Consider the following 27,430-nt stretch of genomic DNA (forward strand, 5'->3'; position numbering starts at 1 on the left):
GAAAATGATTCATATTTGCCTCATAAAATGTTATCATTTCTGTCTCTGAATGCCTTCAAAATTCTGAATGACACATAAGAAGGCAAAATTCTGTCCGTCATCTGATGTGTTGCCTATGCTTTTCCAATTAGTATCTAGGTACAGTGATACCTAGGTTAGAAAGTTCTAGAGAACAAAGCTGCTTTGAACAATTTCAGCCTGGGATAATGATAAAGTTTGGCTCCTCTTGGGACTGGATCAGCATAGAAGTAACTAAGAGCAAACAATGGGGACATGGTATTAACTTAGATGTATTCTGAATTTTTCAGATATTCTCAAGAACACACATTCCATTGTTAGGCCATTTTTTTTTTAGGCTTCAGATACATGAAATGCCATCTGGGGATGCAAAACCTTCTCTAACAGTAGTATCACACTAGCTCGCAGACCTATATGCATGTGTGTGCATGTGCATATGTGTATTTCTGTCTACAAGTGTGTAAATACTTTCCTAAGTGTTAAGTACGTCACACACATTGTAATTTATTCCTTGTAACATCTTTGCAGGGTAGATTCCATTGTTACCCACAGTTGAAGAAACTGAGCACAGAAAGGTTAAGTGGCTTCCCTGTCTCTTAAGACTAATGAATGTCAGAGTGAAATTCAGACGCAGGCCGCCTGATATTAGAGTCCAGGCTTTCAAACACTGGCCAGGCAGCCTCTCTAAGTTTGCTAAAGCCCTCTGGCTGAGAGATGTTGGAAATTAGACTCTAAGAAGCTTTAGCTTCTTCTCCAAAGTGAGGTGGGAAAAGAGCAATCCAATCATGGAACACATTTCTGTGATGACTTCTTAAGTAATGAAGTTTTTGATAACAAATTGTGTCATTGAAATGCCCCTTTTCAGCAGTGGCATTGCCATTTTGCAAACATTCAAGATGGTGTGCTTTGTCCCATGAATATGCCTTGGAACCATGTGTCTTGCATATCTTACAAGCATCCTGATTTTTAATATGACTTCTTACAACCCTTGAAGGAAAAAAAGAATCTACCTTGCACTCACACAGTGCTTGAATTTCAAACACTCCTTATTATCACTCTCCTCTAGATTTGCTATCAGGGAAATTAAAAAAACAGGAAGCAAATGTCGGTATGTGTATCTGGGTTATGTTTACATTTTATGCTATTTGTGAAAATAAGTTTGAACTTACCAATTAGACAAGAAAAATAGTTTTTATGCTAAGAATAAATACAGACTCATAAAAATTAGAATTTATGTTTAAGAGGTACCATATTAAAATTATTCCATTACAGACTGTTAGTGACACTTATGTCTACTTCCCCACATCCTTCCAGCATAGAATATCTCATTTTATCATAAAAAGGTAAAAGGAGTGTTTTGATCACAAGTCTCATCTACAGGCAAGTTTTAAACTATCTTTCATTCATTTATACTTTTGTGCTTTCTTTCCTCCACCCAATGTACATGCGTTGAAATGTACCCTCCTTTGCTTTTAAAAATTCTGATTCTTGACAGCACTCATCTCAGTCTATACATAATTTATTATAATTACTACCAGTAACTTTCTAGTATCAAACTCAGTTCTCCCAGGAGCATTGAAAAGCATTGTGGACGATTGGATGCTTTTAGGTACATGAAACTATTATAAAAGGGTGTATATACTAGTTGGAGTGAATGCCCATGGACTCCAGAAGAAACAGAATACCTTTACAATGCACGGATGCTGTGCTCCCCTTTACAGAGGCAGGGAATACTTTAGGACCAGAATCACATGGGGAAATTCAGATGCTTACATCGGAGCTTGCCATAACAAGGATTGGAACCTGATCACTTTTCTAGCCAATACTTTTCAGTAGAAGAACCTGGCTGTCATAATTTTATAGTAACCGAAGTTCCTTGTGTATCTTATCCTTTGGTTGGGGAGTTAGAATTTTCTTGATGAAATCTGAACCATAGGCATTTGGACGGAGACAGAATAATGATGTTGGTAATGTTTGCAAACTCTCCTGGGTGTGTGGGCGAATAAACATTTACAGAGCGACTAGGGGTTTGTTAGTTGAAGGAATGAGCATGCATGTGTTTGTGCGTAAGGGGAAGAAGGCCTTGGAGCTACCACAGATTTGCTACCTGTGCGAATAGCCCATCCATGCCTCAATAGAAATCACCTGATTTCCTTAACTTTCTTCTTCAAGGGATCTGGGCTGCTTCATTTTTAAGGAGTGGAAATACATATTTGGAGTCAGCATACATTTCATGTTTCTGAGACCATTCCAAGTTTTGCTCGGATCTTGCTTTTTTGCCTTTAGCATTTCTAGGCCTGGTATTGTTGCTTCCCCTGCATTCTTTTCTCCTGGGTGTGCAAATGAGCCACAGGGCTGCTATGTGTCCATCAGGGATGCAGAGTTTGTCAAAAGCCCTCCAGACAGAAACCTCTCCGGCTTTTACCGATAGGGAAGAAGCAGATTCCATAATATAACTCTACTTTTTCCTTTAATATAAGGCATAACCATAAATTAGTTTAAAAATCCTTATGGAATGCTTCAAAAACCGGTAGGTATGTAAAGGTCAAAAATTTTTTTTTTTTTTAAAGGTGTTTTTAAAACCAATGTTCCAGAAAAACACATACTAATGAGTGTTGCCCTCTTCACAGTGATCTCCTCCTTTTTAACAGTGCTAGCACGGCTCAAAACTGTGTTGAACCTGTTTTGGAATTGTCTTCCAAAAGAGTTAGTTTACGAACCACATAAGAAAGTCATTACTTTATGGTTATACCTCATAAAGTTCCACAAAGAGAACAGGAAAAACAAAGTGAAACAAATGGAGTGTGGCTTTGCCCATTCATAAACCCAGCTGAAAGGATGGGCTTTGTATCCTACCCAGAACATTGACAGCTGATGTTCCTTTGGATATACAGTAGAAAGAAAAATAGGTAAGTCTTAAAGAAAAACATGTGATGCCTATATACTTAATCATATAGGTTTGCATAAAATCTGGCCACATAAAGAATATGTTTTTATAGATTGTAGGTAAATTTAGAATTACATACATTCACTTGTGTTTCAGGACTGGATGGATGCCTTTATAGGACCATTAGCAGGAGTACAAATCATTGTATAAGGAAGATGATCTATGCCATGCAAACAACTCGAATGGCTTAATTACCTTTACCCACATGGATCACTACCATAGTTTAGACCGTTATCAGTTCTCACCTTCTATACTGCTGTTTGTTCTAACATGATCTCTGTCTTTAATCCATTGCCTAAACTTTAGACACAATAAACTTTCTGAAGCGTACATCTGAATATGACACTTCCTATTAAAACCTTGCAATGACTTCAAGATGAAAACCCTTTGTCTTCAAGATGAAGCTCACTCTTCAGTATGATATTCAAATCTTTCACAATCTGTCCTCTTTTAGACTCTAGATTGATTAATCTAGTCTTGTCATATTCCCATTTCTCTTAATTGCCCTCTAGACTGATGGATTTGTTTCCAGAAAAGCACTCATTTGTGTGTGTGTGTGTGTGTGTGTTTTCTTTTGTTTTTTGCCTAGTTTCTAGAACTTCATACATGCTTCCAGATACGTGAGACGTGAAATGTCTATCCATGATTTTAATCACTCCCCAGTGGTCTTCTCCTATTCTGGAGAAAGACATAGAAATATATCTTTCCAGCAGTGGTTTTTATTATAGATACCTACTGTGCATTATTTAAAATGCCAGTTTCTTGGACAATTCTAAAGACCATTTATCATAAGGTCATGTTGTGTCCAAGAATCCATATTATTTAACAAGCATTCCAGAGGACTCAAATGTAGGTTTTAATATCACTTTTTGAGAAATTCCTTTGGGATACTCCCCCACTGCCTGAAATCGAAGTAGGAGAGAATTTTGATCCTCCTCTAAAATTCCTGCTATGAATAGATGATTAAGCATAGCATTGACCAAATAGTAGAACCCTGAGGGGGAAAAAATGCTGAAGAATTAATTTTCGTGAAATATTCACAGGCCCTGTTACCCTATTTTGGTAGCTAGAGCACAAAGATGATTGCAAATAATTATATACCTTTTTGTGCACGTGTGATGTATGCTGCTCATATCAAGACGAGGAGGATTGTATCCTTCTCTTTAAAGCCACGCTGGTCTTACGACTGCTTTGAACAATGCAATACAAAGCAAACAGCATTCAAAGGCTTTTGAGTGTAAGCAAGCATTATGAAAATCGGGCAGCTTCAGTGTGTTCTCTGTTAGGATACTCTTGAAACTCACATGCCATTCAATGAGAAGCCCAAGCTAAAGGGAGGGGCTATGTATGTGTGCTCTGGTCAAACAGCTTTAAATGAGCTTCCAGCTGGCAGCCAACATCAACTGCCTGCCAAGTAGGAGAGGCATCTTGGACCATCGCAGCTTGATCAAACCCTCAGAAGACTGCAACCCTAGCAAACATGGAGGGACAGAAGACCATCTAGCTGAACCCAGCAGTGTAGACTCATAAGAGGTAGTAATTTTAAGCCAATATGCAGAAATAGAAAACCCAAACCCACATCCGTTCTTTTCTTTTCTATTCGAATGCAAACTCACATAGAAAACGATTCTTCCAATTTTGAAAGGGAATATGATTATTAACTGTACTCCTTTAAGTGGAGCTAATACACAATTTTTTACAAACCAATTTACTCTTTTCTTGTTTGTATTTAAACAAAGATTGATTTATACAGATGCTTCAGGTGCTCTTGTCACATTTTTCGGGCCCACCTCTGACATCAGCTGCAGCACAGGTGGCAGCTCCAGCTCACCTTGTGCTGGCTGCCAGCATGCCATTCGAAGCTCAGATTGTGCAGCTTTCTTCACTCTGGGCCCAGGCCTTCTCTACTTGGAGGGACCTTGCTTGGCCAGTGCACGAGTACTTTTTTAACTTCCCTAGGTTGATCCTTCAACCAATTGGGTAGGTGGGAATGGATACATGTTCCAGGCTCCCATCGTTCAGATTGGAAATTCTGGATCATTCCATAAGGTTTGTAGATATTTGGGTTGAAAGAAGATCCTTGCCCATAGTAGCACCCTAGTCCAATCTTTCACTGACTTTTCTTGCTTCATTCTTCCCCTTCTCTCATTCCTCCTGCCTGAGCTCATCTCACAAATCCTTGTCTCATAAGCAAATTCTCTGGAGTCCTTGTTTCAGACTCTGCTTTCAGGGTAAGCCAGATGAATATAGTTACTAATAAGCTAATGTTATGAACTGAATATTTGTGTTTACCCAAACATATACTATTTATGTTAAAGGTCTAACCTTTTGGCTGTATTGGAGATGGGGATCTCTCAGAAAGCTAATTAAGGTTAAATAAAATCAAAAGGGTGGGACCATAATCCAACAGAAGGAATGTTGTTATAAAAACAAAAATACAGACATCAGAGATTACTCTCTACTTCTCCATGCTCACACACCAAGGAATGTGAGGCCATGTGAGGATGTAGCATTCTATTTTTGTCTTCCTTAGTTCTCTACAGGTTTGCCTTGATGGTTTGGACCAGCATCTTTTTACCCTTGAGCTACGGCTAGACAGAATGTTGTTTCATAGCCTCTCTCTCTTCTCTTGTACCTGAGGAAAGCACACAGTCCTCACGAGGTTTTTTAAGTGATTTTGCTTCTCGTAATACTCACAACATAACTTTAAGACACAAGAAGATTCACTTTACTGATTTTTTTACTTTATAACAAATAGGGTGTTTATAGTATTTTTAAGGCTAGTCCCAGTTCACTTCTGTTCTTTCATCAGTTTTGCACTCACTGCCTTTTTTCTCTTCCAAAAAAGATGAAAGTTGTTACATTTGCTCTTCATGCTCATGGAAGAAGTTTTCATACCTACTGTCATAGTTATTAATGAAACTCTGAGGTTGTTTTACGTTGTGAGATTTAAGTCAAATAGAATATCAGGAAAACTTGACCTTTATTTCATGCCATCTTCACTGTTTTTTTCCTTATAAACTCAACATCCTTGAATCAGCCCCTCAGTATTTCTCCACTTGTGAATGTTACAAGATCTAAACTTAATGGCAGACGTGTTTCCTTAATACTTCTAGCATCATTCTCCATATCAAGGGTTAAAGTTTGAGTATTCTATAATTTTAGGGCCTTTAGATTAGACAAAGGCCTTTAGATAAGTTTCTTAGACACATATAGGAGCAGAAGTGCATAATAGTTATTTTTTAACATTTTATACATTTTGAAGTTAACTTTTGCATCTTCACATGTAAACTTAATAATATACTGGCAAATAGTTAATGAATATAGAGTATTTATCGCCAGAGGCAGCGTTAAGGATTTTATTTATATTAAGTGTAATCTTCAAAATAATCTTTTAAAATAAGTATTTTATTATGTCTATTTTAATGTGAAGAAACTGAAGCTCAGATATGTACCGTAACTTTTGTATAATCCAGAGATGATCAATGGTAAAACTGGGATTTAAGTCTCTGATCAGTTTAATAAAGTATGTTGTCCTTCTACTTATAAAAAATAATTCGGGCAAAATAGTGTATAGGTTGATATTTCTGGCAAACCTGTGGTAAAAATATTTTAGTCAAGAAATTATTTGGTGACCTCTATTCACAGAAATTACTGATTCTGCTAATAGAATTTAAGCTTTGCCAAATGGAAGGCAGTGGACCTACATCCTATTGCTGTAAGACAAGAGAGTTCCTTGAACAGAGAGAATGATCTCTGAGAGTTGATCTCAGATTCCTTATCTGTAAAATGAATTTTATCCTTTTGTGATTTTAAAGTAAAATGAGAAGTTTGTGAAACCTATGAAATAGTATCCATTCACTGTGACTTTATTTTTATTGTATAGTTCTTGAGAATGAGACTTCTAAATAGAGTGTGATTACAAATTATAGGCAGTTTTTAACTCTCACATTCTCTTTTTATAAATGATTGACTGTGGTCCTAAGCATTTCTCTCTTTTTCTCCACTGCTAGAAGTTGAGCCTTTCCTCTCTTCCTCTTTACCTCTCTGACTTAGTTTTTTTCATATTTAATGACACATCATTAACACTTTTGCAGGACTTTGTCTCATTTTGTATTCTTTTTTTCCTGAAAGGTTTCAAATGAAAGAAGGGAGGTGTTAGAGGTTAGGGAGGAGCCAAACTTCTTGGATCCTAGAGCATATTTGGTGGCTTTGGGGAGTAAAGATGTTCCTGTATGATTAATGAAAATAAATGGTTTCCTCTTTCTGCAAAGAACATCTTCCTCAGATTACATCTCCAGTCTGGACACGCAAAAAGTCAATACAGGTATTTATCCAGACAGCTTGAGAAACTACATAAACTTGTCAACAAATGGAATGACAAATATCACAACTTTTTGCCATTTTCTGGAGAAGAATGAAAGAGCACTAAATCCTGGAATAAAAGCTTCTCAGAGGAGCCAGATTCGGGTCTCAATAAAGGTTGCTTTTTTTGATAACAAAAAATTTGGTACTTAATGTATTCATATTTCAATGAATAGAATTATGAGATTGAAAGTACTTTGTAAATATTATCTGGCCAACTTCTGTTTTTGTTTTTTTTTAAAATATATACTTAAATAAATACCATGCCCAAAGTTATAAAACAAGTTTGAAGAGCAGAGAACACTTTTACAGAGTTAGATTTCTTGAGAATTTTAAACTTTCCCTTTCCATTTAATATTTCTCTTGCCTATTTTTGCTAGCAGCAAAATCTCTTCAATAGCCTCATGATGGTTGTATGATTTCCTCAGGTACAAGAGGACAGAGAGAGCCTATGAAGCAGCTTTCTGTCTAGCAGTGGCCCAAGGACAAGTAAAACTGTATAGACAAAACCATTGATACAAATCTATAGGGACTCAGGAAGACCAAAATGGAATGGTTTCTTGTGTTTAAATTAAGATGAGCTACAGAGTTGTGGAAACTTGGGCTCTTTTTCCCCCTTTTGAATTAATTTGATTGCTAAATGTTGTTTTTATAGTGAACATGCACTGCATGTATAACAAAAAAGGGCGATTGAAGAGAAAATATTTCCAGTTTTGGCCATAATAAAAACTATTACTACTGAGGGTATATATAGTGAAAAGTAGGAGTTCCCATGACTACCTTCCCTAAGAAACCTACCAACCTCACTTTAATGCTTCATCTCTCTAGCCTCTGTTCCACTGGTTTCCCTTCTCCTGTCCAAAGAGTAGGTTCCAGCAGAGACATGTTAGGGAAGCTTCTAAGTTAACCACAAAGGTTGTTTTTATTTGCTCCTAAATTCATACTTGTAATATAGTTTCTAATTAAACACTCAAGTTAAAAAATGATACTCTCTACTTCACAGACATCTCTAGTCTGTACTTCTTACACATTCTGCATAATCCAGGGTATTCTATATTGATTTTCAGAGTATACATATTTTACTGCATTCTAATAGTATATTTGCCTGTTTCCTCTGCCAGACTATGAACTTGGAGGTTACACTGACTTATATTATCTCAGTATTCTCATCATCTAGTAGAGTGAATAATCCAAACTAAATATTATCAACATTTATTCAATTTTAATGAAAAAACAAAAGGAAAGAGGTAAAAAGTGTGGATAAAGAAACAAAGGAAAGAGACAAGCGTTGTCACATATTGTGATTATAGATTTTTGTATAGCTTGATTAAACCCAATCTAAGAACAGTATAACATTAAAAAGTACATGAACATTATAACAATTTATAGTAATATATTTGTGAAAAAAGTCAATCTCCGTATTACAAAACACACATATACCTGGGTGCCAAAAAAATGCACACGCGACTTGTATTCATCTTTTGTTATCCATATATATTGAGTGTTACAATTTCAAGATAATTTTTTCCTTCCTTAAAATGTGTATTTCATTGTGTATATATAGCACATCTTCTTTATCCAATCATTTATCAAAGGGCATTTTGTTTTTTTTCCATGTCTTGGCCACCGTAAATAAAGCTGCAATGAACATCGGAGTACATATATCTTTACACATAAATATCTTCAGAGTTTTGGGGTATAAATCCAGGAGAGGGATTGCTGGATCATATGGTAATTCTGTTCTTAATTTTTTAGGAACCTCCACACTGCCTTCCATAACGGCTGCACCAGTCTGCATTCCCACCAACAGTGTATGAGGGTCCCTTTTTCTCCACAGCCTTTTCAACACTTGTTATTATTTGTCTTGTTGATGACAGCCATTCTAACTGGGGTGAGGTGATATCTCCTGGTTTTTATTTGCATTTCTCTGATGATTAGGGAAGTTGAACATCTTTTCATATGTCTATTGGCCATCTGCATATCTTCTTTGGAGAAATATCTATTCAGTTCCTCTGGCCCATTTTTTAATTGGATTGTTTGGGTTTTTTTGTTGTTGTTGTTGAGTTGTATTAGTTCCTTATATATTTTGGATATTAGCAACTTATTGGAGGCATTGTTTGCAAATATCTTCTCTCAATCAGTTTATATATACACAATGGAATAGTACTCTGCCATAAGAAAATATGAAATAGTGCCATTTGAGACAAAATGGATGGATCCTGAGATTATTATGCTAAGCGAGATAAATCACACCGAAAAAACTTGAGAACCACATGATTTCACTGAGATGTGGGATATAAAACTGAAAGCAACCAAGGAACAAGACAAACAAATAAAGAAACAAAACCTTATAGACACAGACAATAGTTTAGTGGTTACCAGAGGGTAAGAGGGGAGGGGAGTGGTAGATGAGGGTAAGGGGGATCAAATATATGGTGATGGAAGGAGAACTGACTGGGTGCTGAGCACACAATGTGATATACAGATGATGTATTATAGAATTGTACTCTTGCAACCTCTGTAATTTTACTAAGCACTGTCACCCCAATAAATTTTAATTTTTAAAAAAGTGTATACATTTCTTTGGCACCCTCTGTATAATATAGTCCCTGAAAACACACCTGCATGTACTTTTGTGTGTGCTAGTATAATGCTTATTTAAATTGCCAGGGCATTTTGATTTTAACTCTTTTAACACTTTTGGAATGGATTAAATTTAAATGCAGATATTAATGATAATTACCATAAACTATACATATTTTTTATAGATTCCAAAGATTCTTGAAAATATCATTGCCCTTTAATGGAGAGTTGAAATAATTTTGACTAAAACTCAATTTTCTGCCTGCATGATAGAAGGTGGCGTATCAAACCAAAATAGTCTCTCTAAAGGTCATTTTATGTTACCCAATATCATTCATTAATTATCCGGTTTCCATCAACTTCATGATAAAGTTAGTTAAGTTATGTTAGTGTGCTTGATATTTGATTCTATTAATATTGAATATTAAAACAAAAGAGAGAAAGGGAGAAAGAGCGAGAGAATCGTTTTTCAAGAAATTAAATTCCAAGATTTCCTCCAGTTGCTAGTCCTCTCATTTTAATACTTATTTTTGCAGCTGTGTTACATTTATTTTAATTTTCCCATTGCAACTTAGGCTTTTTCTTTTTGTTTTTTCCTCAATGAAGACGGAAAACTGCTGGCTGCCAACAACCCTTTGTTTACCACCAACCTTTCCTCAAAAGAATACAAAGTTTATTTTCTTCCATCTCCACCTGATCTGATTGTCTTCCCAAGTCACTAGAAAGTGTAGTAGAAAAAATGAACTAGAAATCGTATGGTATTTTGTTACAGTATAGTTGACATAGAATACAATATTAGTTACATGTGTACAACATAGTGATTCAACATGTACATATCTCACAATGTGATCACCAAATAAGTCTAGCAACCATCTGTCACTGTATAAAGTATTATAATATTATTGACGTATTTCCTGTGCTGCACATTATACCCCCATGACTTATATATTTTGCGACTGGAAGCTTATACCTCTTATTCTTCTTCACCTTTTTCACCCATTCCCTTTAACCCCTCCACTCTGGCAACCATCCGTTTGTTTTCTGTATTTATAAGTCTGTTTCTGTTTTGTTTTGTTTATTTTTCAGATATATAAGTAAAATCATATAACATTTGTCTTTCTCTGTCTGACTTATATCACTTAGCGTAATATATTCTAGGCCCATTCATGTTGTCACAAATAGCAAGATTTCATTCTTTTTATTGATGAGTAGTTTTTCATTGTGTGATATATATATATATATATATATATATATATATATATATATGCAAAAAGGAAAGAAAGAGAGAGAGAGAGAGAGAGAGAGAGAGAGAGAGAGAGAGAGAAAGACAGACAGAAAGAAAGAAAGAAAGAAAGAAAGAAAGAAAGAAAGAAAGAAAGAAAGAAAGAAAGAAAGAAAGAAAGACAGAAACTGGACTACTTTCTTCCACCATATACAAAAAAAATTCTAAAAGGATGAAAAATTTAAATGTAAGACCTGACATTATACAGCCTTTTAAGCAATTTACCACATATATGAATTTATTTTTATTAAGTACTTTAATAATTTAAGCTATATTTGGATGACAGAAATTGATATACATAAAATGATATACAGAGAAGAAATAGACATATTCTATACATTTTTATTTTATTTATAAAAACTGTAGCTATAGTTTTAATTTGAGCAGGTAAAAAGCAATCTTTGTGAGGTTTTAATGGTCATTTGTATGTACTTAAGCATTTTCTCATCGGTGAGAGAAAGGAGGAAGTATGAATAAGAAATTTCCATGTTTTAGTGAAAAGCTAGTGATTTAAGTCCAATAATTCATTAACGTAATTCTCATTAAATCTAACCAGATAAATTTACACTGAAAATTTGTTAGATTAACAGAATCTTTTAGGCTTAGTAATTACTTTGAAAATTATCTTTTGAAAAATGACCAGTGCTTACAGTTCTTAAAATAAATCAGCTAATGCAACTATGGAATACGACTTTGTTCTTTGACTATGAAAAAGTGTTGTCCTGTCTCATCAGATGTGAAGTATTCTCTAGGGTTATTTTTCTAATACTTCACCATCATCAAGTTGAGCATCACTGTCCTACACCTGGACTCTTTCACTAGCTTAGATACCAGCATTTACTAGAGGGTTCTAACCAGATGCAGCAAGTGGCAAAGATGTTACATGCATGTGGGACGGTAATATTGTGCACCTGACAACTGGCAGAACCGGTGGAAATGAGGCTTAATGGTTAAATGAGTGCAATTAAGTGAGCTGTTACACCTTTGCTGTCTCAGACTACTAGAATGCTTAATGTGATTCATTAGCCCCATTCCAAGTTCCAGACACTTAAAACTGAATGAGTATAAATAGCAAAAGCCACAGTAAATCAGTTGCACAAAATAATTTATAAATATAAAAAATGATAATCAATTTTGGTCTGTTGATTTCTTTTAGTATATACAGCTAACATTGTAAAGTATACTGATGCTAGAACCACGTCCAATTTAACCCATTGAACTTTGTTACAAGTTCATAAAAAATGTTGCCTCCCTTTACTAAATCAAACCAACCATTGGTAAACCATACCTTCTCAGAGAGGCTAGGGATGTCTGTCAATTACACTGCCAAACTCAAAATAAGATTGCTAAATTCAGGTTAAGAAATAGTTCTGCATTGACCTATGTCGCAACTCCTATCCAGCAGTCATTTGAAACAATCAATAGTACAGACAGCCAAAAGTCCAAGTCCAAGATTACGGAAATTGCCTATTTGGACAACCAAACCAAAAAAAACAAAAAACAAACAAACAAACAAACAAACAAAAACGGGATAAAAAAAAAAAAAGAAAACTTAGAAAATTATTTTGTGCTTCTCTGATCAATTGTTATCTTGGTTGGGGTGGCGGGGAAGAGGAAAATATAAGTTTCCTCAACTCACCAACAAAAAAACCATAATTTTAACTTCTGTAGAAAAAAAGCAACATCCCGGCTTGATGAACAGAAAGGAAGATTTCAGACAGGAGGCTATGTGAACAACCTTGAAGAGATCTAAAAAAAAAGATTTAAGATCATTTTTGCTAAAGACAGCAAGTAGAGACAAAATAAAAGTGATTAACCAGCATGAGTTCAAGTCTTTCCATTATAGAATGCAAAAAGTATTCTCTTGCTCTAAAATTCTCTGCACAGCAGAAAGTTATTTCTTTACTGAAAAAAATTAAAGGAAAAAATGAGTATCTATCATGATTTTCAGTTTTAACAAAATTTAAAACCCCAAATTGTTCTATACAAATGGAATAATATGGATGGGCCAAATCAACTCTGCTAAGACTGACACAGCTATTTTAGATTTGCCTCGATTTTACCTGAAAGTTTGCTTGACTCTAAAATTATATCTATTATTAAAGACGGTAAAGTAATACTGAATTTAGAACTAAAATAAATAAGTTAGTGTTACCCACTTGTATTAGCTAGATTACATGAAGTCTAGTAAATTTAATTACAGTATCATTTTCATATATTGTCCAGTGAGATTTCTATTGCATTTTACAATGTGTCCCACAAGGGAAACCAGCAATAAGCAGAGACTAGGAAAATACAGTTTATGCATATCTGGTATACAAAAATGGAAACAAACACACTCAATGAGGTCAATCAGATGCAAACGTGTATAGGGTCTCCTGGAGCAGATGGCTCTATTGATGAGAATTTTAGACAGTTTACATCCAGAGTTTATGCCCAACTTCAGCTCATGAAACCAAACAAACAAACAACAACAAGACATAAAACACCAATCTGAGCTCAACTAAAAGAACAAAACAAAATGTACCAAATTCTAGCCATTGGCTCATTTAGTTCAGAGAGGGCCGTTTTGTAGAAAACTTGAAATTTTATGTTTTATTTCTGAAAATAAGACTGAAAGGTAAGTTCACGATGAAGATAATTTAAAGATTTGGTTTAGTATAATGACCAACCCTACTTCATAAAAAGTAATTTGATCACTTAATAAATATAGTACTGCACAAATTCCATATCCATATTATTGAGTGAGAGAGATGACTTTTGTTTCTTATTGCATAATAATGCAGTGGTTAACAGTTGTCAGATGGCATATGGTGCTCCTTTTACACCATTGTGAGCCATGCCACAGAATGTTACATCACCATTCTAAGAATTTTTTTCTTCTCCTTCTTCCCCATATGGCCTTCAATTCTAAAATAGATTTTTCTGCACACACTTAATGTCTCTGTTCAGTATTCCATAGTTGGAAATCAGGTGTGACTGAAAGATGAGAGAAAGTTCTTCTAAATCTTCAATTCCCAGTTGCGTCTGTAGGGATCTCAACTACAGTTATGTATTTCCATAAAATGTGTGGTTTCCACAGAAACCAACTGAAAACTACACTTACCCATTTGTGTTACTATCTCCCCATGACAGCAAAAAATTAAGACTAAATTATGTAGGTCTAACCAATCTACTTAGTTCAACTCACTTATCTGTTTAGAAGTTTGACCTCAGAAATACACAGAACTGAACAGAGGATGATAAAAATTTGGTCCAGGGAATTTTGCTATGACTTCCAGTTTATAATTAGATTACAAGCTGTAAGGATGCATAATGGAGATTCATGAAGTGAATTAAATGATAGAATGTCATTAGTGCTGACTGGCAGCCACATACTCATTCTAGTACATGATACTTGATCGAAGACATGTTGTTTGATTAAAGACATTTGCCTAAGTTGTACAGTAGAATGTGTTTTTCCCATAAACATGACGATAACAGTTTTACTTGTAATCTATTGCTACTCTCAATTCTAAAGTTTAGAGGAAAGGTTTTGCCTGAATATGCACCACTCCTCTAGGACTCATGTTAATGAATATTGGGTGATGGCATTTTGAGGCTGTTGTATTCCCTCCTTTCATTGTGTACATCTACTGAGAAGTTTTATTAATATATTTCGCCCTGTTTAAAAATACAATAATAGACTTTTGTTTTGATAAACAAAATAATCATAAGGCATTTATTTTTTAATATATTTTATTTTTCAGAAAAATTTCAGGTTCACAGCAAAATTGAGCAGAAAGTACAGAGTTCCCATATACTTTTCATCCCTCCCTCCTCCGTAACCTCTGGCCGCAACTGATCTTTTTATTGTCTTCATAGTTTTGCTTTTCCCAGAATATAATGTACTTGGAATCATATAGTAGGTAGTCTTTCAGTGGGCTTCTTTCACTTAGTAATACTTCTTTAAGGTTCCTCCATGTGGTTTTATGGCTTGATAGATTCTTTTTAGTGCTGCATATTGTTCCATTGTCTGGATATACCAGATTATCTATGTCACTGAAGGACATTTTTGCAGTTACCAATCATAAATAGAGCATAATATAAATAAAGCTGTTACAAACATCTGTGTGCAGGTTTTTGTGTGGATGTGTTTCCATTCCATTGGGCAGATACTAAGAAGTGCAATTGCTGAATTGTGTAGAGTAATTTAGTTTTGTAAGAAAATGCCAAACTGTCTTCCAAAAGGGCTATACCAGTTTGCATCCCCATCAGCAATGACTGACAGTTCCTGTTGCTCTACATCTTTGCTGGCATTTTGTGTCTTTGGTGTTCCAGATTTTGGCCATTCTAATTACATAGTGGCACATCATTGTTGTTTTAATTTTCATTTGATGCAAATTAATAATGGCATCTGATGTGGAGCATCTCTGTAGGCAATTCCTTAACAGTGAATACAAACATTCTTGATTTATGCTTGCAGTACGTTTTTATTTCTCAGTCAGGTCAAAATATTTTTTTTTTGTTCTTCAGATATACATTTTATCTTTCCTGGTAGAAGACAAGAATAATTCATCTTCAACTTGTTTATGCTTACATAACAATTTGTACATAATTCTTCTTCCCTATCATTTAAATTAATATTATTTATATACAATAATTCTACTGGTTTTCCTCTATGAGGTCAGGAAATTATATGATACTTACTTTTGTATCCCCACTGTACAACATACAACCAGTGCTCAATAAACACTTTTGAATGAATAAATATTACACATTATAGATGTACATATTAATGATAACATAGAAAGTTTTATAAATATAAATATAATTATCATAAATGGAATTTTTTTTAAATTAAAAATTTCTCACCTATTTTCTATTATTTATTTATTTTGTTATGACTGCACAATAAAACTTACAAGAAAGAAAGTATTAAATAAGATGCAAAAGGGAATTACCTGACAATATCATACTATGTGTTAAGAAGCAGAAAATGCAGTTTTTAAGATGCTTAGTGATTTCATGTGTACCTGTACAATTATAATAAACTTCAAATTGAATTTATTTTTAAAAGATATAATATTATTACCAATTAGTATGGTCTCTAGAGAGAAATATTATTTTTTTCATTGATGTGTTCATTCTTTTATTGTGTAAGGATATGTGGAGAATAAAAGATGAAGTGCAATACAGCCGTTGTTCTTATCATGCCTAAAACTTAGCAGTTGAGCTAAAAACTGAAGATATTAAAAGGAGGTTTTAAACAGACAGATAACTTTCACTTAGGTAGAGCATGGGAGCCTTCTTAGGTAGTAGCAGCAGGATTCTGTGTCCCTTTAGTGGTCTCATTGCTTCTGATAAAAACAGTGATATTGTTTAATAGTAATTTTTCTTTCTTTGTTTTTACTATATTACTATGTTTTTCCTTCAAATGTCATTCTAAAAATGAAATTAAAATGCCAAGATTTTAAAATAATTTTAATTAGGAAACAGGCTTGGCAAATAACAACTCAGCTTCTTCTAGGGAAAATTTAAACAACCCTTATGGGAAGTGATTAATAGCTTATGTAAAAGCAGTGGACTTAATCAGGAAGAATGACCTCTGTCTTAGAAAGCTGAAGAAGGAGATACGTGTCCAATTCTTCCTGATTTAATGAAATGAAGTAATGGAAATTGAGTATAAAAAGCATCTCATTTGAACATATAGAGATTATATATTTGGTAAATGAATTTGGATTTTATCAGCAAACACTTTTAGGAACCAAACTATGCATGCAATGATATTTATATAACCTTGTGATTATATTCAAGGTGTTTAACAGATAACCTTGCAGTACTGAATGAGAAGTTTGCTTTTTAGTTCAATGATTTAGTCCACTATCATGTAGAATATGGAATACTTTTAATTTGCAAATATTTTAAAGTGAGTATTACAAAGATTCCTTATAACCATGGTACAATCTTAATAAATATATCAAACTTTGGATGCTACACCTTAGTGGTGAAGCCTTGAAGATAAAAAGGTGTTTTTACCCTCATTAATAAGATAACTTACCAAATAATTTCAACTATAATGCATTTATCAAAGGGATGACTTTGGTTTTGTCTGCTTGTTTATTGATATCTTATTTATATCAAAAAGCCATGTTCTCTACATAGAAAATGCTTATTACATGTAAATTCAACATTCAGTTAATGAATATTCATAGAATGGTAATCATTTATTAATAGCCACCATTTTGCTATAGTTTAATAGTGTGCCAGAGAGGCACTATCGTAAGCACTGTGTATTAAATAATTTAATCGTCACAACCACTCTATGAACTACGCACTATTTTTAACTTCAATTTAAGGATGAGGAAACTGAGGCACAGACTGATTATGCCACTTGGCCAAGGTCACTAAATTGCTAAGTGGCTGAGCCAGGATTTAAACCCAGGCAATCTAAAGCTAGAGCATATGTTTAAAACTAATTCAAACCATAGCAGCAATTGCTGAAGATATCATAATGAGCGAGATGGGCGTGACCTGTAGTTTCACAGAGTTAACAGGAGAGAAATTATATTTAACAACTAACTGCAATGAAGATGGTTTCTGTGGTAACTTGTAATAAGGGAACTAAGTTACTCTTTAAAAAAAAAGGAGAAGGAGAAGGAGGAGGAGGAGGAAGAGGAAGAGGAGAAGAAGAAGGAGAAGAAGAAGGAGGACAAGAATAAAGAAGAAAGTAAGAAGGTGGAAAGAACCTTCCAGGAAGAGAAAACTTAATTTGCAAAATATGATTCTATGTATTTATATTCAGGAGTATAGGATTATCCTTGTCAATCCTGTATATATCAGATAGTGATCAGATATTGACTGAATTGATAGATTTATCACTTTATATTTTCCTTCCTACTTCTCCCAGATATAGAGTTTAAGTCTGCAGAATTTTTAAATTATAGAACCTTTTCTTGAAAATATTGTAGATTATACAGCAGCATAAATGATCTCATAGCAAGTTTGGTTACTTCCGATATTAACATCATTAGCATTACGATGCTTAAATGATAAAGCATCCACAGTTACATGCCTGGAATATTTACTTCATCAGAAAGTATGTAAGATAAGTTTTCATTTCAAAATATAAACTATTTTATTCTAAAATGATGGCTAGATCCAGACTGCAAAGGTATGCAGTAATATTTTGAAACCAAGTTGAACACAAAGAATGAGAATTAGTCTCAAAAACAAGTGACCTTGTCCACTGGGAGAACATTTTATGCAATACAGTGCAGGCTGTTCAGTTATAAAGCAAGAGATGTCATTTCAACAATGTGAATTTTGAAAGGAAAGGGCATTTTAAAGACACACCCACGGCCCCCTTGTCTGCCATAGTCTGGATAATTCAGCAGTACGAATCAATAATCTGAACTAATACCACAAATCATTGGTATAGGAAGAAAAATAGAAACTTGGAGAACTCAAGACTTTGCAGTTGTAAATAATAGCATTGATAAAGGAGAAACAGAACAGAAAAAAAGTAGTAATTTTAAAGGTAATATTATTTTTGTCTTCAAAAAATGGGCATCTATGTTTTAGGATTTCTAGTTAACATATGAGTCAAGAAAACGACTCAACCTTGTCTCATGTTAGCATTTAGTAATGGATACCAGAAAATGATTTACATTTTCTTAGAAATCTGTTGTTTAAAAATAAAACAAGAAATTCATCTTTTTTTTCTATGTGTCTGTCACCTGCAAATGCAGTAGATATAATTTTACTTATAATGTGAATCAAGTACATTACACAATGTCATTCCAAGTACAAATATAGCCTTTCTAGTTGGATGAAATTCTAGATTTAATTTGTTGTATTTTAACTTCTTCTTAATCAATTATTTTTAAAAACAAAATACTATCATTTAATACTATCATTAACTCATTTTTATATTTATAAAACACTGAAATAAAGTTTCCATATAATGATAGCCATATTTGTTTTATAAAAGGTATTCACATATTATGATTTTATGTAACATGCTTCATTTTTTCAATGTGTGAAGGGTGGAAATCTCTTTCCTTCCTAATCCTCTGCATTACCTAACATTATGAATTGATGATTTGTTAATGAACAATAGTAAGCAATACTAACATTAATTTTGGAAATAAATGGAGAAAAACAGGCAACATTGTTCCCCAGCTAATTCTGGAGCTTCAGTTTTGCCCATTGCAGCTATAATGATCAGTCCTTGCCTCCTCGATTTTTATGAATTATGTAATACGTATTTGCTACAATAGAAATGGGCAAAACCACGATTCAAACGTTTGGCTACCTACTAGTATGGAGGAATTTTTTCCAGTCAGGAAATATTCATTATTATTAAATACTATTAGCATGACAAATATTTTTTAAATGATAAAATTGTAACATCAAAAGTAATATGAAGAAACAAAACACAAGCTATCATCTGGCTAAGCTCAATTCAGCTATTTACAAAGTTAATTCAACAATTCTTCTAATGAAGAAAGTGGTCATCAAAAGCATCACACAGATAGAAATCTGTGTTGATTGATTGACAATTGCTGTGATAGATGAAATTGATAATGTTGGAGATTCTGAACTAACTTTATTGAATGGCAATTTATCTATACATTGTAAGAATCATAAATTATTCAACCCTTATTCCCAGAAATCTCTTATCTTGTCATAAGGGAAAAATTCAAAGGAAGAAATTAAAATAGTTTATATAAAAGGTTCTTTTCACACTGTTTATTTAATAGTATTTTTTTTAAAAAAACTAAGCATAAAAATGGACACATTAAGTCAAATTATATGATAGATTGAACACCCATGAATATGATAAATAATGAGAGTATGAAAAAAATTAAATATTTTATAAAAAATTTAAGCAAACTAATTAAAAATCACAATTTTATAGCCACTATAATTACAAAATACATATTTTTTCATAAGCTATGAAAAGAAGGAGAGGTAAAGAGAGATCAGAATAGGACACTGATAAATGTAAATTATTTGATTGACAGGAGTGATTTTATTTATTGTTAAATATTTATGAAATATTAATTTAATATTTCATTAAGAACTATAAAAAATGCAAGTTATTCTCAGAGGTTTTAAATATTGAAAGAATTTTCTGATCAAAGTTTTGGAATATTCTTTATTTAGTAGAAAATCAACATGAAATATTTTTCTTTTAGTTTAAATTGATTTTACTCCCTCTAATTATTTATATATAAATGTATATATGTAACTATATATTTATAGATTAATACAAACTTTCATTCTTTCTTCACTAAAATATAAAACCCCAGAGTGAGAGTCCTTGTCTGTTTTTTTTGTTTGTTTGTTTGTTTTGTTTTTAACAGATCTATCAAAAGAATCCAGAAGAGTGTCTGGAACGTAGTAATTTCAGTAAATATCTATCACTTTAAGTAGTTATGGACAGCTCTGTCAGGATTCATATGTTCATATGTCCATACATAAATATGCTATCCTCAAAGTAATACCCCATCCACTTTATTAAATAGGTTAAATTTTTAATAAATAGGTTAAATTTTATAGTATTGTATGAAAAGGGAAAAATGTGGATACAGTTGAGTTTTTTTGACAACACAGATATTAAATAATGTACTGAAAGACTTTTTATGGCAAGTAGAAATGTTTAAACTATGTACCATATATATAAGACATTACCGATTATATTTCCAGATATTTAGTATGTATGTGACTGGTACCAAATATTGGGGAAGAAACACAAAAAACGACTGGAACAAGACAGGATTTTTTGTCATTTGTAGGATACCAAGATCCTACAAATGACAAATAAAGTGTATCCCTAGACAGAATAACATGAGCATTTAATTTTGTATCTCTACTAATTTTGAAATATGATGCTTATAATAATATTATAATGTTATAAGGGTAATTGTATATAATATAATTAATATTATAATGGGAATATTTAGCAGAGAAAACAACAGGAATAAAGGTAGGCCTCTGAGTAATGTTATTCTACTAAAGTTTTACCAGGAATCCTATTAACTACATACATGTCTTAGGTCATTTGTTCATAGAATTTGTTCAACAAAGAATTCAGTCCAGTAGATGCCAGATACACTTGCAACCAAGCTCATCATAAGATGATTTCTTTGCCACAATACATACAGACGCTTTTGGGCCATTAATTTTATACTATCTTTCATACATATTAGCTTGATACTAAAAATACAATTGGAGCTTTTTATCTTTTATCTGTCATGAGTTGAATTGTGTCCTTAAAAAGACATGTTGAAATCCTAACTCCCATGACCTTTTGTAGAAATAGAGTCATCACAGATGTAATTAGTTAAGATGAAGTCATACTGAAGTAATGTGAGCGCTTAATCGAGCATGATGTGTGTCTTTATAAGAAAATAATATGGATGGATCTTGAGATTATTATGCTAAGAGAAATAAGACAGACAGAAAAAGTAGAGAACCATATGACTTCACTGATATATGGGAAATAAAACTGAAAGCAACAAAGGAACAAGACAAACAAGTACAGAAACAAAAACTCATAGAAACAGACAGCAATTTAATGGCTACAAGAGGGTAAAAGGCAAGGGGATGGTAGACGAGGGTAAAGGGAATCAAATATATGGCAATGGAAAAAGAGCTGACTTTTGGGTGGTGAACACATAATGTGATACACAGATGATGTATTATAGAGTTGAACACTCGAGACACCTATGTGATTTTACTAAGTACTGTCATCCCAATAAATTTAATTAAAAAAATATATAAAGACACAAAGAAAGAATTCCAGATGAATATAGAGGCAGAAACTGGAATTATGCTACCACTAGACAAGAAATGCCTGGGACTACGAGAGCTGCAAGAGACAAGAAAGATGTTCGTTAGAGGCTTCCGGGGAAAGGGACGTGGCCTTGCTGATACCTTGATTTCTGACTTCTAGCCTCTAGAACTGTCAGACAATACATTTCTGTAGTTTTAAATCATCCAGTTTGTTATTTTTGTTATGGCAGCCCTAGGAACCTAATACAGCTCTAGGAAACCATTAAGTTGGATAATGCCATATAAACAACATGGATGTTAAAGACGTAAATTTCAATCTTGGCTCTACCATACTTTATAATGAGTAATCTTCATGGGATACTAAAACAAAAAGTCAGTGAAAAATGTTATCTACGTCATAGTAATATTTGCCTCTCTTCTGCCCTCTTTGCTCCATTGTGCTATTGAGTATTGAGAGTGCTATCATAAGAGCTACAGAACAAATCCAACCTTTTCTTGAGTTCCCATTATATTTATAAAAAAAGCACACCAGGTATTACAGTGATTTGTACTTCATACAAACAAACTATCAGAAACTTAAAATGTTCTGAATGAAAGGAGAGGTTCAAATGCTTAATGCTAACTAAATGTTGCTGTCCGTACTAGATCAAAGAAAACCAGTGGTATCTCTTGAATGCAGATATGTATAAAAAGAAACATGCTACACACAGATAAGAATAGTAAGTGAAAGCTAAATCGGAATACAAGAAGACAGTGGGTATTTCCTTAGTAACATGGCACATGCAGCCAAAGGAAATAAAGGGAGTATTAACTGAGCGGGCAAGACTAGCAGTCCATAGAGAACCACAGTCATTGACCTGAGACCATCAATTCCCCACAAAGTTACTGATAGTAAGTTGTTTTTTGTTTTTGCTTTTTTAAAAGTCATTAGAATAAATGCTTCTCCTTTTGCACTCCATGTCCCAGAGTTTCCTAACAAATTTGACAACATGGGAGTCTTTATGAAGCTCTTTGTTGTTTTGGTTCTACCCTGTTTCCCTAAAAATAAGACCTAGCCGGACAATCAGCTCTAATGCACCTTTTTCTTTTTTTTTTCTTTTTTTAAGATTTTATTGGGGAAGGGGAACAGGACTTTATTGGGGAACCTTGTGTACTTCCAGGATTTTTTTCCAAGTCAAGTTGTTGTCCTTTCAATCTTAGTTGTGGAGGGTGCCATTCAGCTTCAAGATGTTGTCCTTTCAATCTTAGATGTGGAGGGCGCAGCTCAGCTCCAGGTCCAGTTGCCATTGCTAGTTGCAGGGGGCACAGTCCACCATCACTTGAGGGAGTCTAACCAGCAACCTTGTGGTTGAGAGGACACGTTCCAACCAAATGAGCCATCTGGGATCTCAGTGGCAGCTCAGCTCAAGGTGCCATGTTCAATCTTTTTAGTTGCAGGGGGCGCTGCCTACCATCCCTTGTGGGACTCGAAGAATTGAAGTGGCAACCTTATGGTTGAGATCCCACTGGCCCATGTGGGAATTGAACCTGCAGCCTTCGGAGTTAGGAGCATGGAGCTCCAACCTCCTGAGCCACTGGGCCAGCCCTCTAATGCATCTTTTGAAGCAAAAATTAATATAACCTGGTATTATATTATAGTATTATATTATATTATATTTATTATATTATATTATATTATATTATATTATATTATATTATATTATATTATATTATAAGACTGGGTCATATATAATTTAATTTTTGCTCCAAAAGACACGTTAGAGTTGATTGTTCAGCAAGGTCTTATTTTCGGGGAAACACAGTAGTATATTGACAGCTGGTACTAATTTATTTCTTGCAAAGAAGAGCAATATATGAACGAACTACAGAAAAGGAAAGTATTTCAAAAACTTAGACCCAGGATCTGAAGACAGAAATTAAGGTAATTATGTTGACCTTTCTCTTGGAAGTTCTGGGGGAACATGAGATCTTTAGAAAATCTATATTAACCTATCTAAAGTACAACTTAAAAAAAAGAAAAAAAATACCCTCAATTTTTTTGTCAACCTAGAAATTTCACTTTGTTTTTCCAAACTTTTTAGAATTGTAACAGTGATATATCCAGTCACATATGATTTTTAAATTGCAATCTCTACCTGTATTCCTTATCTACAATATTAGTTTTTTTTTCAAACTCTTTTCTTATGAGTTTATTTTAACTAGCAGGGTTAATAGCATGTTAATAAGTATAATTAGGTTAAAACAGGGACTGTGTGTGAGTTTGTATGTGCTTATGTGTGCGTATGTAATACTATCATATGATTATAAGGACTTTCCTGATCCTAAGAAACACTAATTGTGGTTTTCACAGCATTGCATAAAATACGGTGAATTTTAACTCCACTAGCTACTTTCTACACGTAGAGGATATATAAATATTTATGGGGACATTGAACATTATTAAACTCTCCATTTAGATTGAAACAATTTTTCTCTAATTGGTGTTTTCTGTAGAAGTATTTGCTTTTTATGGCACTGCCGAAATACCTTCCAATTAATCAAATTTTGAGGAATAGGTTAAAGATTTTTTGAAAACCATAATGTTGAATGAAGATGTCATACCTAAATTTTGGTCTGGAATAATAATAATATATCTTCCTTTCTCTGGCTTCCTGACTGCAGCATTTGTTTAACCAACTGTGTGTGATGTTCTAATAATATGAAGCTTCTTCAAGAAACAAGGAAAGGGTAATAAATAATTTGACAATAGTAGTAACAAATATTAGTAGTACCCCACTAAACTTGTCTCTCAAAAATCTATCCTCATATAGAGTTTTCTAGAAATCAACACCCAACCATATACATGTGCATAAAAGTGCGATTGCTTATTCTATCACCTCTGGTGAAATTTTCACTTTGAAATTAATGAAAATTAGATTCAGCCATAAAAATTGTGATCACAATTTATATATTCAAATAGTAAACCACTGTAATGCTTCCAACACGGTGTTATTAATATGAAATTCATTTGATAACTAAGGTTTGAATCAAATCATTTCTCATAGAAATTCTTTTGCACTTTAAAATGTTTGCAGGTAACAACCTCAACACACACACTTGCAGACACACACAGTATCCCTGATGCAATCTTCTAAGAGATTTACTAGAAACCTAAAAATATCCCTGAAACTACTAAAGTCTCAATAGTAGAGGTCATTTTATACATTTATTTTAAGAAAAGAAACACTCTAAAGCCATTACAGAATTAGAAAGAAATTTTTGATTGTTGATTATTAGTGATAATTTTCTTGGGAGCTAAGATGTTGAGTAGAGACAAAAAAGATGTGAGAAAAAAAGAAACTTGAGAGAGGGAAAGACAAAATGTGGGAATAAAGAGAAACAGTCTTGCCTTACATCATTTTTCTTTACATATTTTATATTGTATATATTTTTCACTAAACCAAAAATCTCATGATGCCATCAAATATCTATTGTAGTCACTATCACATGTTCACTTGCTTCCAGTTCTGTCTGCTGAGCCTGGACTGCTCTGAGGCTGATCTATATATGCTTCCATGAGTCACCCTGAATTAGGGCACACATATGTATATGTACACATATAACTCTAGCAAAAGAAAAAAAAAAATATATATATATATATATATATTTTTTTTTTTTTTCTTTTGCTAGAGTTCCTTTTAACTGTTGATCACATGGCTCCTAATACCTGACTATCTCCTTTTTGAGGTCTGGCCAAGACTTACTTCACAGACAGCAATGCCTTCCCATATGCTAGATTTTCTAGATGCCATTGTAGATCTAGTCTTTCATATACCTTTACTTGCTTCCTGCGTGTAAACTTCAAGTTTCGTACATTATCTCAACCCAGGAGGATTGTTGTTTTTTTTTTTTTTTTTCCTGTTGACGTGCAGAGGGCTGTTAATAAAACTCCTCTGTTCTCTGCAGGATGAAGCTCGCCTCTACAATTTCTTTATCACTGTCCTTGAGAAATGACATTAGCTGTCACCCCTCACATGAAAGAGCTGTGTGTTTCCTTTCAGGGTTCCCCAGATCATGCTTATGTAATTTCTCTTCTTCTCTGAACTTTTGTTGAGGTCTTGCCCTCCTCACTATTTTCATCTGTACTTATTTTGTTTCATAGTTTCTCTTCTCCATTAGAATCTGTGTCTCTCAATTCTGTTTCATTCACCACATCTCACATTTTGACATTAGTTTCCAATCACAGATACCCCTTTTTGTCCGTCCACTTTGTAGACTTTACCTGAAGATAAAATTTCAACAATTTCAAAGTGTTTTTAAACCAACATATCTTTTTTTCATGCTGCACATATTCTGTACCCAGGACCCCTGTCTCTAATGAATATACTATAATTTATGAGGGCATGATGTGCAAAGCTTTTGGAAAGGCTCACATGTTAGAAGTAGCTTTTTCTTCTAAGCAAATGAATGTTAATAACTCTCAGAAAACTAAAATTTGGAACTAAAGAGGGGTTTCCCATGAATAACTTAAGACAAAAAGTAAAACAAACAAACATAATTCCTCACTCTCAAGAGACCTTTAATTTTAAAAGTTTGTAGACGCAAAAGGCTCAAGTCCACTTGAAAGCATGGTGTCTATTACATGGATTAACTGAGAATAATTCCAAACCCTATATGTACTGTTTTTTCCTGTATATAAACACCTATAATAAAGTTTATATCAAAAATTAGGCACAGTAAGAGATTGACAATAACTAAAATAAAATAATAATAATTAATAAAGTTATGTGAATGTGGTTTCTCTTTCTCTGAAAATATCTTATTGTACAGTCCTCACCCTTTTTCTCTGTGTGATGATGTGAGATGATAAAATGCCAAACCTATACCTGGATTCGTGAAACAACACCTTACATGCAATAAACAGCTTGACGTCACTTGTTTCAGGGGATCCATTGCTGAAGTCTTTGGATAGATTCCATGTTTTCTGGCACCACATGTTGCTATCAATTGGAATGATTTATGTTTATGTCTTCTACCCACAAATTGAATGCCTTCTTCATCTTCACTAGGTATTTATTATGCACTGGGACCATAACTTTTGTAATTTGAGGTGCAACAGCAAAACTAGCACAGATTTCTTTTTCTTCACAATTTCATGGTTAGAAGATTTGTTCTTACTATAGATCTTAGCAAACCCTGCATACCACTTTTCTATTTCCTTATTAAGTTGAGAACTTCCACCTTTTCACTTAAAGGGAGCACTTTACATCTTCTCTTTGGAGTATCTTTATGGCCAACATCACTACTCATGCTTTGGGGGCTATTATTAGGTAAAATGAAATTGAATATAAGCACTGAGATACTGTGGTAGTTGACCTGCTAAAACCCAGATAGCTATTAAGTGATTACTGGGTAGGTAGCTGGTAGTATATACAGCATGGAAACTCTAGACAAAAAGATGGGTTATGGCCAGA

This window comes from Rhinolophus hipposideros (assembly GCF_964194185.1).
Source record: "Rhinolophus hipposideros genome assembly, chromosome: 3".
Taxonomy (NCBI): Eukaryota; Metazoa; Chordata; class Mammalia; order Chiroptera; family Rhinolophidae; genus Rhinolophus; species Rhinolophus hipposideros.